The sequence below is a fragment of the Nothobranchius furzeri genome, chromosome 8 (genome assembly GCF_043380555.1).
Source record: "Nothobranchius furzeri strain GRZ-AD chromosome 8, NfurGRZ-RIMD1, whole genome shotgun sequence".
Taxonomy (NCBI): domain Eukaryota; kingdom Metazoa; phylum Chordata; class Actinopteri; order Cyprinodontiformes; family Nothobranchiidae; genus Nothobranchius; species Nothobranchius furzeri.
Window position 1 is genome coordinate 22,444,649 of NC_091748.1, and position 13,005 is coordinate 22,457,653.

Genomic DNA, 13,005 nt, shown 5'->3' on the forward strand with positions numbered 1-13,005 from the left:
TGTCAGCACTCGGTCTAACTGAGCGCCTCCAGGAGAGAGGTCCAAGCAAGAAACGCCCCGAGGAGCGTCTTGCCACATGTCAAAACTGGGTCTGACTGAGGGCCCCCAGGAGAGAGGCCCAAATAAGACGCGCCCCGAGGAGCGTCTTGCCACATGTCAACACTGGGTCTGACTGAGGGCCTCCAGGAGAGAAGCCCAAGCAAGATGCTCCCCGAGGAGCGTCTTGCCACATGTCAGCACTCGGTCTGACTTAGCGCCTCCAGGAGAGAGGCCCAAGCAATACGCGCCCCGAGGAGCGTCTTGCCACATGTCAACAATGGGTCTGACTGAGGGCCTCCAGGAGAGAAGCCCAAGGAAGACGAGCCCCGAGGAGCTTCTTGCCACATGTCAGCACTTGGTCTGACTGAGGGCCTCCAGGAGAGAGGCCCAAGCAAGAAACGCCAGAGGAGCGTCTTGACACATGTCAACACTGGGTCTGACTGAGCTTCTCCAGGAGAGAGGTCCAAGCAACACGCGCCCCGAGGAGCGTCTTGCCACATGTCAACACTGGGTCTTACTGAGTGCCTCCATGAGAGAAGCCCCAGCAAGACGCGCCCCGAGGAGCGTCTTGTCACATGTCACTACTCGGTCTGACTGAGCGCCTCCAGGAGAGAGGCCCAAGCAAGACGTGCCCCGAGGAGCGTCTTGCCACATGTCAACAATGGGTCTGACTGAGGGCCTCCAGGAGAGAAGCCCAAGCAAGAAGCGCCCCGAGGAGCGTCTTGCCACATGTCAACACTGGGTCTGACTGAGCGCCTCCAGGAGAGAGGCCCAAGCAAGACACGCCCCGAGGAGCGTCTTGACACATGTTAACACTGGGTCTGACTGAGGGCCTCCATGTGAGAAGCCCAAGCAAGACGCGCCCAGAGGAGAGTCTTGCCACTTGTCAACACTGGGTCTGACAGAGGGCATCCAGGAGAGAGGCCCAAGCAATACGCGCCACAAGGAGCGTCTTGCCACATGTCAACAATGGGTCTGACTGAGGGCCTCCAGGAGAGAAGCCCAAGGAAGACGCGCCCCGAGGAGCTTCTTGCCACATGTCAGCACTCGGTCTGACTGAGCGCCTCCAGGAGAGAGGCCAAAGCAAGATTCGCCCCGAGGAGCGTCTTGACACATGTCAACACTGGGTCTGACATAGGGCCTCCATGAGAGAGGCCCAAGCAAGACGCGCCCCGAGGAGTGTCTTGCCACATGTCAACACTGGGTCTGACTGAGCGCCTCCAGGAGAGAGGCCCAAGCAAGACGCGCCCCGAGGAGCGTCTTGCCACGTGTCAACACTGGGTCTGACTTAGCGCCTCCAGGAGAGAGGCCCAAGCAAGATGCGCCCCGAGGAGCGTCTTGCCACGTGTCACCACTGGGTCTGACTGAGCTCCTCCAGAAGAGAGGCCCAAGCAAGACGCGCCCCGAGGAGCGTCTTGCCACGTGTCACCACTGGGTCTGATTGAGCACCTCCAGGAGATAGGCCCCAGCAATACGCGCCGCGAGGAGCATCTTGCCTTATGTCAGCACTCGGTCTGACTGAGCGCCTCCAGGAGAGAGGCCCAAGCAAGACCCGCCCCGAGGAGCGTCTTGCCACATGTCACTACTCGGTCTAACTGAGCGCCTCCAGGAGAGAGGTCCAAGCAAGAAACGCCCCGAGGAGCGTCTTGCCACATGTCAAAACTGGGTCTGACTGAGGGCCCCCAGGAGAGAGGCCCAAATAAGACGCGCCCCGAGGAGCGTCTTGCCACATGTCAACACTGGGTCTGACTGAGGGCCTCCAGGAGAGAAGCCCAAGCAAGATGCTCCCCGAGGAGCGTCTTGCCACATGTCAGCACTCGGTCTGACTTAGCGCCTCCAGGAGAGAGGCCCAAGCAATACGCGCCCCGAGGAGCGTCTTGCCACATGTCAACAATGGGTCTGACTGAGGGCCTCCAGGAGAGAAGCCCAAGGAAGACGAGCCCCGAGGAGCTTCTTGCCACATGTCAGCACTTGGTCTGACTGAGGGCCTCCAGGAGAGAGGCCCAAGCAAGAAACGCCAGAGGAGCGTCTTGACACATGTCAACACTGGGTCTGACTGAGCTTCTCCAGGAGAGAGGTCCAAGCAACACGCGCCCCGAGGAGCGTCTTGCCACATGTCAACACTGGGTCTTACTGAGTGCCTCCATGAGAGAAGCCCCAGCAAGACGCGCCCCGAGGAGCGTCTTGTCACATGTCACTACTCGGTCTGACTGAGCGCCTCCAGGAGAGAGGCCCAAGCAAGACGTGCCCCGAGGAGCGTCTTGCCACATGTCAACAATGGGTCTGACTGAGGGCCTCCAGGAGAGAAGCCCAAGCAAGAAGCGCCCCGAGGAGCGTCTTGCCACATGTCAACACTGGGTCTGACTGAGCGCCTCCAGGAGAGAGGCCCAAGCAAGACACGCCCCGAGGAGCGTCTTGACACATGTTAACACTGGGTCTGACTGAGGGCCTCCATGTGAGAAGCCCAAGCAAGACGCGCCCAGAGGAGAGTCTTGCCACTTGTCAACACTGGGTCTGACAGAGGGCATCCAGGAGAGAGGCCCAAGCAATACGCGCCACAAGGAGCGTCTTGCCACATGTCAACAATGGGTCTGACTGAGGGCCTCCAGGAGAGAAGCCCAAGGAAGACGCGCCCCGAGGAGCTTCTTGCCACATGTCAGCACTCGGTCTGACTGAGCGCCTCCAGGAGAGAGGCCAAAGCAAGATTCGCCCCGAGGAGCGTCTTGACACATGTCAACACTGGGTCTGACATAGGGCCTCCATGAGAGAGGCCCAAGCAAGACGCGCCCCGAGGAGTGTCTTGCCACATGTCAACACTGGGTCTGACTGAGCGCCTCCAGGAGAGAGGCCCAAGCAAGACGCGCCCCGAGGAGCGTCTTGCCACGTGTCAACACTGGGTCTGACTTAGCGCCTCCAGGAGAGAGGCCCAAGCAAGATGCGCCCCGAGGAGCGTCTTGCCACGTGTCACCACTGGGTCTGACTGAGCTCCTCCAGGAGAGAGGCCCAAGCAAGACGCGCCCCGAGGAGCGTCTTGCCACGTGTCACCACTGGGTCTGATTGAGCACCTCCAGGAGATAGGCCCCAGCAATACGCGCCGCGAGGAGCATCTTGCCTTATGTCAGCACTCGGTCTGACTGAGCGCCTCCAGGAGAGAGGCCCAAGCAAGACCCGCCCCGAGGAGCGTCTTGCCACATGTCACTACTCGGTCTAACTGAGCGCCTCCAGGAGAGAAGTCCAAGCAAGAAACGCCCCGAGGAGCGTCTTGCCACATGTCAAAACTGGGTCTGACTGAGGGCCCCCAGGAGAGAGGCCCAAATAAGACGCGCCCCGAGGAGCGTCTTGCCACATGTCAACACTGGGTCTGACTGAGGGCCTCCAGGAGAGAAGCCCAAGCAAGATGCTCCCCGAGGAGCGTCTTGCCACATGTCAGCACTCGGTCTGACTTAGCGCCTCCAGGAGAGAGGCCCAAGCAATACGCGCCCCGAGGAGCGTCTTGCCACATGTCAACAATGGGTCTGACAGAGGGCCTCCATGAGAGAGGCCCAAGCAAGATGCGCCCCGAGGAGCGTCTTGCCACGTGTCACCACTTGGTCTGACTGAGCTCCTCCAGGAGAGAGGCCCAAGCAAGACGCGCCCCGAGGAGCGTCTTGCCACGTGTCACCACTGGGTCTTATTGAGCACCTCCAGGAGAGAGGCCCCAGCAAGACGCGCCGCGAGGAGCATCTTGCCTTATGTCAGCACTCGGTCTGACTGAGCGCCTCCAGGAGAGAGGCCCAAGCAAGACCCGCCCCGAGGAGCGTCTTGCCACATGTCACTACTCGGTCTAACTGAGCGCCTCCAGGAGAGAGGTCCAAGCAAGACACGCCCCGAGGAGCGTCTTGCCACATGTCACTACTCGGTCTGACTGAGCGCCTCCAGGAGGGAGGTCCAAGCAAGACGCACCCCGAGGAGCGTCTTGCCACATGTCACTACTCGGTCTGACTGAGCGCCTCCAGGAGAGAGGCCCAAGCAAGACGTGCCCCGAGGAGCGTCTTGCCACATGTCAACAATGGGTCTTACTGAGGGCCTCCAGGAGAGAAGCCCAAGCAAGACGCGCCCCGAGGAGCGTCTTGCCACATGTCAACACTGGGTCTGACTGAGGGCCCCCAGGAGAGAGGCCCAAATAAGACGCGCCCCGAGGAGCGTCTTGCCACATGTCAACACTGGGTCTGACTGAGGGCCTCCAGGAGAGAAGCCCAAGCAAGATGCGCCCTGAGGAGCGTCTTGCCACATGTCAGCATTCGGTCTGACTGAGCGCCTCCAGGAGAGAGGCCCAAGCAATACGCGCCCCGAGGAGCGTCTTGCCACATGTCAACAATGGGTCTGACTGAGGGCCTCCAGGAGAGAAGCCCAAGGAAGACGCACCCCGAGGAGCTTCTTGCCACATTTCAGCACTCGGTCTGACTGAGCACCTCCAGGAGAGAGGCCAAAGCAAGATTCGCCCCGAGGAGCGTCTTGACACATGTCAACACTGGGTCTGACAGAGGGCCTCCATGAGAGAGGCCCAAGCAAGATGCGCCCCGAGGAGCGTCTTGCCACGTGTCACCACTGGGTGTGACTGAGCTCCTCCAGGAGAGAGGCCCAAGCAAGACACGCCCCGAGGAGCGTCTTGCCACGTGTCACCACTGGGTCTGATTGAGCACCTCCAGGAGAGAGGCCCCAGCAAGACGCGCCGCGAGGAGCATCTTGCCTAATGTCAGCACTCGGTCTGACTGAGCGCCTCCAGGAGAGAGGCCCAAGCAAGACCCACCCCGAGGAGCGTCTTGCCACATGTCACTACTCGGTCTAACTGAGCACCTCCAGGAGAGAGGTCCAAGCAAGACACGCCCCGAGGAGCGTCTTGCCACATGTCACTACTCGGTCTGACTGAGCGCCTCCAGGAGGGAGGTCCAAGCAAGACGCGCCCCGAGGAGAGTCTTGCCACATGTCAGCACTCGGTCTGACTGAGCGCCTCCAGGAGAGAGGCCCAAGCAAGACGCGCCCCGAGGAGCGTCTTGACACATTTCTCCTCTGGGTCTGACTGAGCGCCTCCAGGAGAGAGGCCCTAGCAAGACGTTCCCCGAGGAGCGTCTTTCCACATGTCAACACTGGGTCCGACTGAGTGCCTCCATGAGAGAAGCCCCAGCAAGATGCGCCCCGAGGAGTGTCTTGCCACATGTCAACACTGGGTCTGACTGAGCACCTCCAGGAGAGAGGCCCAAGCAAGACGCGCCCCGAGGAGCGTCTTGCCACATGTCAACACTGGGTCTGACTGAGCGCCTCCAGGAGAGAGGCCCGAGGAGCGTCTTGACACATGTCACCTCTGGGTCTGACTGAGCGCCTCCAGGAGAGAGGCCCAAGCAAGACGCGCCGCGAGGAGCGTCTTGTCACATGTCAACACTGGGTCTGACTGAGCGCCTCCAGGAGCGAGGCCCAAGCAAGAAACGCCAGAGGAGCGTCTTGACACATGTCAACACTGGGTCTGACTGAGCGCCTCCAGGAGAGAGGTCCAAGCAACACGCGCCCCGCGGACCGTCTTGCCACATGTCAACACTGGGTCTGACTGAGTGCCTCCATGAGAGAAGCCCCAGCAAGACGCGCCCCGAGGAGCGTCTTGTCACATGTCACTACTCGGTCTGACTGAGCGCCTCCAGGAGAGAGGCCAAAGCAAGATTCGCCCCGAGGAGCGTCTTGACACATGTCAACACTGGGTCTGACAGAGGGCCTCCATGAGAGAGGCCCAAGCAAGACGCGCCCCGAGGAGTGTCTTGCCACATGTCAACACTGGGTCTGACTGAGCGCCTCCAGGGGAGAGGCCCAAGCAAGACGCACCCCGAGGAGCGTCTTGCCACGTGTCAACACTGGGTCTGACTTAGCGCCTCCAGGAGAGAGGCCCAAGCAAGATGCGCCCCGAGGAGCGTCTTGCCACGTGTCACCACTGGGTCTGACTGAGCTCCTCCAGGAGAGAGGCCCAGGCAAGACACGCCCCGAGGAGCGCCTTGCCACGTGTCACCACTGGGTCTGATTGAGCACCTCCAGGAGAGAGGCCCAAGCAAGACGCGCCGCGAGGAGCATCTTGCCTTATGTCAGCACTCGGTCTGACTGAGCGCCTCCAGGAGAGAGGCCCAAGCAAGACCCGCCCCGAGGAGCGTCTTGCCACATGTCACTACTTGGTCTAACTGAGCGCCTCCAGGAGAGAGGTCCAAGCAAGACACGCCCCGAGGAGCGTCTTGCCACATGTCACTACTCGGTCTTACTGAGCGCCTCCAGGAGGGAGGTCCAAGCAAGACGCGCCCCGAGGACTGTCTTGCCACATGTCACTACTCGGTCTGACTGAGCGCCTCCAGGAGAGAGGCCCAAGCAAGACGTGCCCCGAGGAGCGTCTTGCCACATGTCAACAATGGGTCTTACTGAGGACCTCCAGGAGAGAAGTCCAAGCAAGAGCGTCTTGCCACATGTCAACACTGGGTCTGACTGAGGGCCCCCAGGAGAGAGGCCCAAATAAGACGCGCCCCGAGGAGCGTCTTGCCACATGTCAGCACTCGGTCTGACTGAGCGCCTCCAGGAGAGAGGCCCAAGCAATACGCGCCCCGAGGAGCGTCTTGCCACATGTCAACAATGGGTCTGACTGAGGGCCTCCAGGAGAGAAGCCCAAGGAGGACGCGCCTCGAGGAGCTTCTTGCCACATGTCAGCACTCGGTCTGACTGAGCGCCTCCAGGAGAGAGGCCAAAGCAAGATTCGCCCCGAGGAGCGTCTTGACACATGTCAACACTGGGTCTGACAGAGGGCCTCCATGAGAGAGGCCCAAGCAAGATGCGCCCCGAGGAGCGTCTTGCCACGTGTCACCACTGGGTCTGACTGAGCTCCTCCAGGAGAGAGGCCCAAGCAAGACGCGCCCCGAGGAGTGTCTTGCCATGTGTCACCACTGGGTCTGATTGAGCATCTCCAGGAGAGAGGCCCCAGCAAGACGCGCCGCGAGGAGCATCTTGCCTTATGTCAGCGCTCGGTCTGACTGAGCGCCTCCAGGAGAGAGGCCCAAGCAAGACGTGCCCCGAGGAGCGTCTTGCCACATGTCAACAATGGGTCTTACTGAGGGCCTCCAGGAGGGAAGCCCAAGCAAGACGCGCCCCGAGGAGCGTCTTGCCACATGTCAACACTGGGTCTGACTGAGGGCCCCCAGGAGAGAGGCCGAAATAAGACGCGCCCCGAGGAGCGTCTTGCCACATGTCAACACTGGGTCTGACTGAGGGCCTCCAGGAGAGAAGCCCAAGCAAGATGCGCCCCGAGGAGCGTCTTGCCACATGTCACTACTCGGTCTGACTGAGCGCCTCCAGGAGGGAGGTCCAAGCAAGACGCGCCCCGAGGAGAGTCTTGCCACATGTCAGCACTCGGTCTGACTGAGCGCCTCCAGGAGAGAGGCCCAAGCAAGACGCGCCCCGAGGAGCGTCTTGACACATTTCTCCTCTGGGTCTTACTGAGCGCCTCCGGGAGAGAGGCCCAAGCAAGACGCGCCCCGAGGAGCGTCTTGCCACATGTCAACACTGGGTCTGACTGAGCGCCTCCAGGAGAGAGGCCCGAGGAGCGTCTTGACACATGTCAACTCTGGGTCTGACTGAGCGCCTCCAGGAGAGAGGCCCAAGCAAGACGCGCCGCGAGGAGCGTCTTGTCACATGTCAACACTGGGTCTGACTGAGCGCCTCCAGGAGCGAGGCCCAAGCAAGAAACGCCAGAGGAGCGTCTTGACACATGTCAACACTGGGTCTGACTGAGCGCCTCCAGGAGAGAGGTCCAAGCAACACGCGCCCCGAGGAGCGTCTTGCCACATGTCAACACTGGGTCTGACTGAATGCCTCCATGAGAGAAGCCCCAGCAAGACGCGCCCCGAGGAGCGTCTTGTCACATGTCACTACTCGGTCTGACTGAGCGCCTCCAGGAGAGAGGCCCAAGCAAGACGTGCCCCGAGGAGCGTCTTGCCACATGTCAACAATGGGTCTGACTGAGGGCCTCCAGGAGAGAAGCCCAAGCAAGAAGCGCCCCGAGGAGCGTCTTGCCACATGTCAACACTGGGTCTGACTGAGCGCCTCCAGGAGAGAGGCCCAAGCAAGACACGCCCCGAGGAGCGTCTTGACACATGTTAACACTGGGTCTGACAGAGGGCATCCAGGAGAGAGGCCCAAGCAATACGCGCCCCAAGGAGCGTCTTGCCACATGTCAACAATGGGTCTGACTGAGGGCCTCCAGGAGAGAAGCCCAAGGAAGACGCGCCCCGAGGAGCTTCTTGCCACATGTCAGCACTCGGTCTGACTGAGCGCCTCCAGGAGAGAGGCCAAAGCAAGATTCGCCCCGAGGAGCGTCTTGACACATGTCAACACTGGGTCTGACAGAGGGCCTCCATGAGAGAGGCCCAAGCAAGACGCGCCCCGAGGAGTGTCTTGCCACATGTCAACACTGGGTCTGACTGAGCGCCTCCAGGAGAGAGGCCCAAGCAAGACGCGCCCCGAGGAGTGTCTTGCCACGTGTCAACTCTGGGTCTGACTTAGCGCCTCCAGGAGAGAGGCCCAAGCAAGATGCGCCCCGAGGAGCGTCTTGCCACGTGTCACCACTGGGTCTGACTGAGCTCCTCCAGGAGAGAGGCCCAAGCAAGACGCGCCCCGAGGAGCATCTTGCCTTATGTCAGCACTCGGTCTGACTGAGCGCCTCCAGGAGAGAGGCCGAAGCAAGACCCGCCCCGAGGAGCGTCTTGCCACATGTCACTACTCGGTCTAACTGAGCGCCTCCAGGAGAGAGGTCCAAGCAAGACACGCCCCGAGGAGCGTCTTGCCACATGTCACTACTCGGTCTGACTGAGCGCCTCCAGGAGGGAGGTCCAAGCAAGACGCGCCCCGAGGAGCGTCTTGCCACATGTCACTACTCGGTCTGACTGAGCGCCTACAGGAGAGAGGCCCAAGCAAGACGTGCCCCGAGGAGCGTCTTGCCACATGTCAACAATGGGTCTTACTGAGGGCCTCCAGGAGAGAAGCCCAAGCAAGACGCGCCCCGAGGAGCGTCTTTCCACATGTCAACACTGGGTCTGACTGAGGGCCCCCAGGAGAGAGGCCCAAATAAGACGCGCCCCGAGGAGCGTCTTGCCACATGTCAACACTGGGTCTGACTGAGGGCCTCCAGGAGAGAAGCCCAAGCAAGATGCGCCCCGAGGAGCGTCTTGCCACATGTCAGCACTCGGTCTGACTGAGCGCCTCCAGGAGAGAGGCCCAAGCAATACGCGCCCCGAGGAGCGTCTTGCCACATGTCAACAATGGGTCTGACTGAGGGCCTCCAGGAGAGAAGCCCAAGGAAGACGCGCCCCGAGGAGCTTCTTGCCACATGTCAGCACTCGGTCTGACTGAGCGCCTCCAGGAGAGAGGCCAAAGCAGGATTCGACCGAGGAGCGTCTTGACACATGTCAACACTGGGTCTGACAGAGGGCCTCCATGAGAGAGGCCCAAGCAAGATGCGCCCCGAGGAGCGTCTTGCCACGTGTCACCACTGGGTCTGACTGAGCTCCACCAGGAGAGAGGCCCAAGCAAGACGCGCCCCGAGGAGCGTCTTGCCACGTGTCACCACTGGGTCTGATTGAGCACCTCCAGGAGAGAGGCCCCAGCAAGATGCGCCGCGAGGAGCATCTTGCCTTATGTCAGCACTCGGTCTGACTGAGCGCCTCCAGGAGAGAGGCCCAAGCAAGACCCGCCCCGAGGAGCGTCTTGCCACATGTCACTACTCGGTCTGACTGAGCGCCTCCAGGAGGGAGGTCCAAGCAAGACGCGCCCCGAGGAGAGTCTTGCCACATGTCAGCACTCGGTCTGACTGAGCGCCTCCAGGAGAGAGGCCCAAGCAAGACGCGCCCCGAGGAGCGTCTTGACACATTTCTCCTCTGGGTCTGACTGAGCGCCTCCAGGAGAGAGGCCCAAGCAAGACGCGCCCCGAGGAGCGTCTTGCCACATGTCAACACTGGGTCTGACTGAGCGCCTCCAGGAGAGAGGCCCGAGGAGCGTCTTGACACATGTCAACTCTGGGTCTGACTGAGCGCCTCCAGGAGAGAGGCCCAAGCAAGAAACGCCAGAGGAGCGTCTTGACACATGTCAACACTGGGTCTGACTGAGCGCCTCCAGGAGAGAGGTCCAAGCAACACGCGCCCCGAGGAGCGTCTTGCCACATGTCAACACTGGGTCTGACTGAGTGCCTCCATGAGAGAAGCCCCAGCAAGAGGCGCCCCAAGGAGCGTCTTGTCACATGTCACTACTCGGTCTGACTGAGCGCCTCCAGGAGAGAGGCCCAAGCAAGACGTGCCCCGAGGAGCGTCTTGCCACATGTCAACAATGGGTCTGACTGAGGGCCTCCAGGAGAGAAGCCCAAGCAAGAAGCGCCCCGAGGAGCGTCTTGCCACATGTCAACACTGGGTCTGACTGAGCGCCTCCAGGAGAGAGGCCCAAGCAAGACACGCCCCGAGGAGCGTCTTGACACATGTTAACACTGGGTCTGACTGAGGGCCTCCATGTGAGAAGCCCAAGCAAGACGCGCCCCGAGGAGAGTCTTGCCACTTGTCAACACTGGGTCTGACAGAGGGCATCCAGGAGAGAGGCCCAAGCAATACGTGCCACGAGGAGCGTCTTGCCACATGTCAACAATGGGTCTGACTGAGGGCCTCCAGGAGAGAAGCCCAAGGAAGACGCGCCCCGAGGAGCTTCTTGCCACATGTCAGCACTCGGTCTGACTGAGCGCCTCCAGGAGAGAGGCCAAAGCAAGATTCGCCCCGAGGAGCGTCTTGACACATGTCAACACTGGGTCTGACATAGGGCCTCCATGAGAGAGGCCCAAGCAAGACGCGCCCCGAGGAGTGTCTTGCCACATGTCAACACTGGGTCTGACTGAGCGCCTCCAGGAGAGAGGCCCAAGCAAGATGCGCCCCGAGGAGCGTCTTGCCACGTGTCAACACTGGGTCTGACTTAGCGCCTCCAGGAGAGAGGCCCAAGCAAGATGCGCCCCGAGGAGCGTCTTGCCACGTGTCACCACTGGGTCTGACTGAGCTCCTCCAGGAGAGAGGCCCAAGCAAGACGCGCCCCGAGGAGCGTCTTGCCACGTGTCACCACTGGGTCTGATTGAGCACCTCCAGGAGATAGGCCCCAGCAAGACGCGCCGCGAGGAGCATCTTGCCTTATGTCAGCACTCGGTCTGACTGAGCGCGTCCAGGAGAGAGGCCCAAGCAAGACCCGCCCCGAGGAGCGTCTTGCCACATGTCACTACTCGGTCTAACTGAGCGCCTCCAGGAGAGAGGTCCAAGCAAGAAACGCCCCGAGGAGCGTCTTGCCACATGTCAACAATGGTTCTTACTGAGGGCCTCCAGGAGAGAAGCCCAAGCAAGACGCGCCCCGAGGAGCGTCTTGCCACATGTCAAAACTGGGTCTGACTGAGGGCCCCCAGGAGAGAGGCCCAAATAAGACGCGCCCCGAGGAGCGTCTTGCCACATGTCAACACTGGGTCTGACTGAGGGCCTCCAGGAGAGAAGCCCAAGCAAGATGCTCCCCGAGGAGCGTCTTGCCAAATGTCAGCACTCGGTCTGACTTAGCGCCTCCAGGAGAGAGGCCCAAGCAATACGCGCCCCGAGGAGCGTCTTGCCACATGTCAACAATGGGTCTGACTGAGGGCCTCCAGGAGAGAAGCCCAAGGAAGACGAGCCCCGAGGAGCTTCTTGCCACATGTCAGCACTCGGTCTGACTGAGCGCCTCCAGGAGAGAGGCCAAAGCAAGATTCGCCCCGAGGAGCGTCTTGACACATGTCAACACTGGGTCTGACAGAGGGCCTCCATGAGAGAGGCCCAAGCAAGATGCGCCCCGAGGAGCGTCTTGCCACGTGTCACCACTTGGTCTGACTGAGCTCCTCCAGGAGAGAGGCCCAAGCAAGACCCGCCCCGAGGAGCGTCTTGCCACATGTCACTACTCGGTCTAAATGAGCGCCTCCAGGAGAGAGGTCCAAGCAAGACACGCCCCGAGGAGCGTCTTGCCACATGTCACTACTCGGTCTGACTGAGCGCCTCCAGGAGGGAGGTCCAAGCAAGACGCACCCCGAGGAGCGTCTTGCCACATGTCACTACTCGGTCTGACTGAGCGCCTCCAGGAGAGAGGCCCAAGCAAGACGTGCCCCGAGGAGCGTCTTGCCACATGTCAACAATGGGTCTTACTGAGGGCCTCCAGGAGAGAAGCCCAAGCAAGACGCGCCCCGAGGAGCGTCTTGCCACATGTCAACACTGGGTCTGACTGAGGGCCCCCAGGAGAGAGGCCCAAATAAGACGCGCCCCGAGGAGCGTCTTGCCACATGTCAACACTGGGTCTGACTGAGGGCCTCCAGGAGAGAAGCCCAAGCAAGATGCGCCCTGAGGAGCGTCTTGCCACATGTCAGCACTCGGTCTGACTGAGCGCCTCCAGGAGAGAGGCCCAAGCAATACGCGCCCCGAGGAGCGTCTTGCCACATGTCAACAATGGGTCTGACTGAGGGCCTCCAGGAGAGAAGCCCAAGGAAGACGCGCCCCGAGGAGCTTCTTGCCACGTGTCACCACTGGGTGTGACTGAGCTCCTCCAGGAGAGAGGCCCAAGCAAGACGCGCCCCGAGGAGCGTCTTGCCACGTGTCACCACTGGGTCTGATTGAGCACCTCCAGGAGAGAGGCCCCAGCAAGACGCGCCGCGAGGAGCATCTTGCCTAATGTCAGCACTCGGTCTGACTGAGCGCCTCCAGGAGAGAGGCCCAAGCAAGACCCGCCCCGAGGAGCGTCTTGCCACATGTCACTACTCGGTCTAACTGAGCGCCTCCAGGAGAGAGGTCCAAGCAAGACACGCCCCGAGGAGCGTCTTGCCACATGTCACTACTCGGTCTGACTGAGCGCCTCCAGGAGGGAGGTCCAAGCAAGACGTGCCCC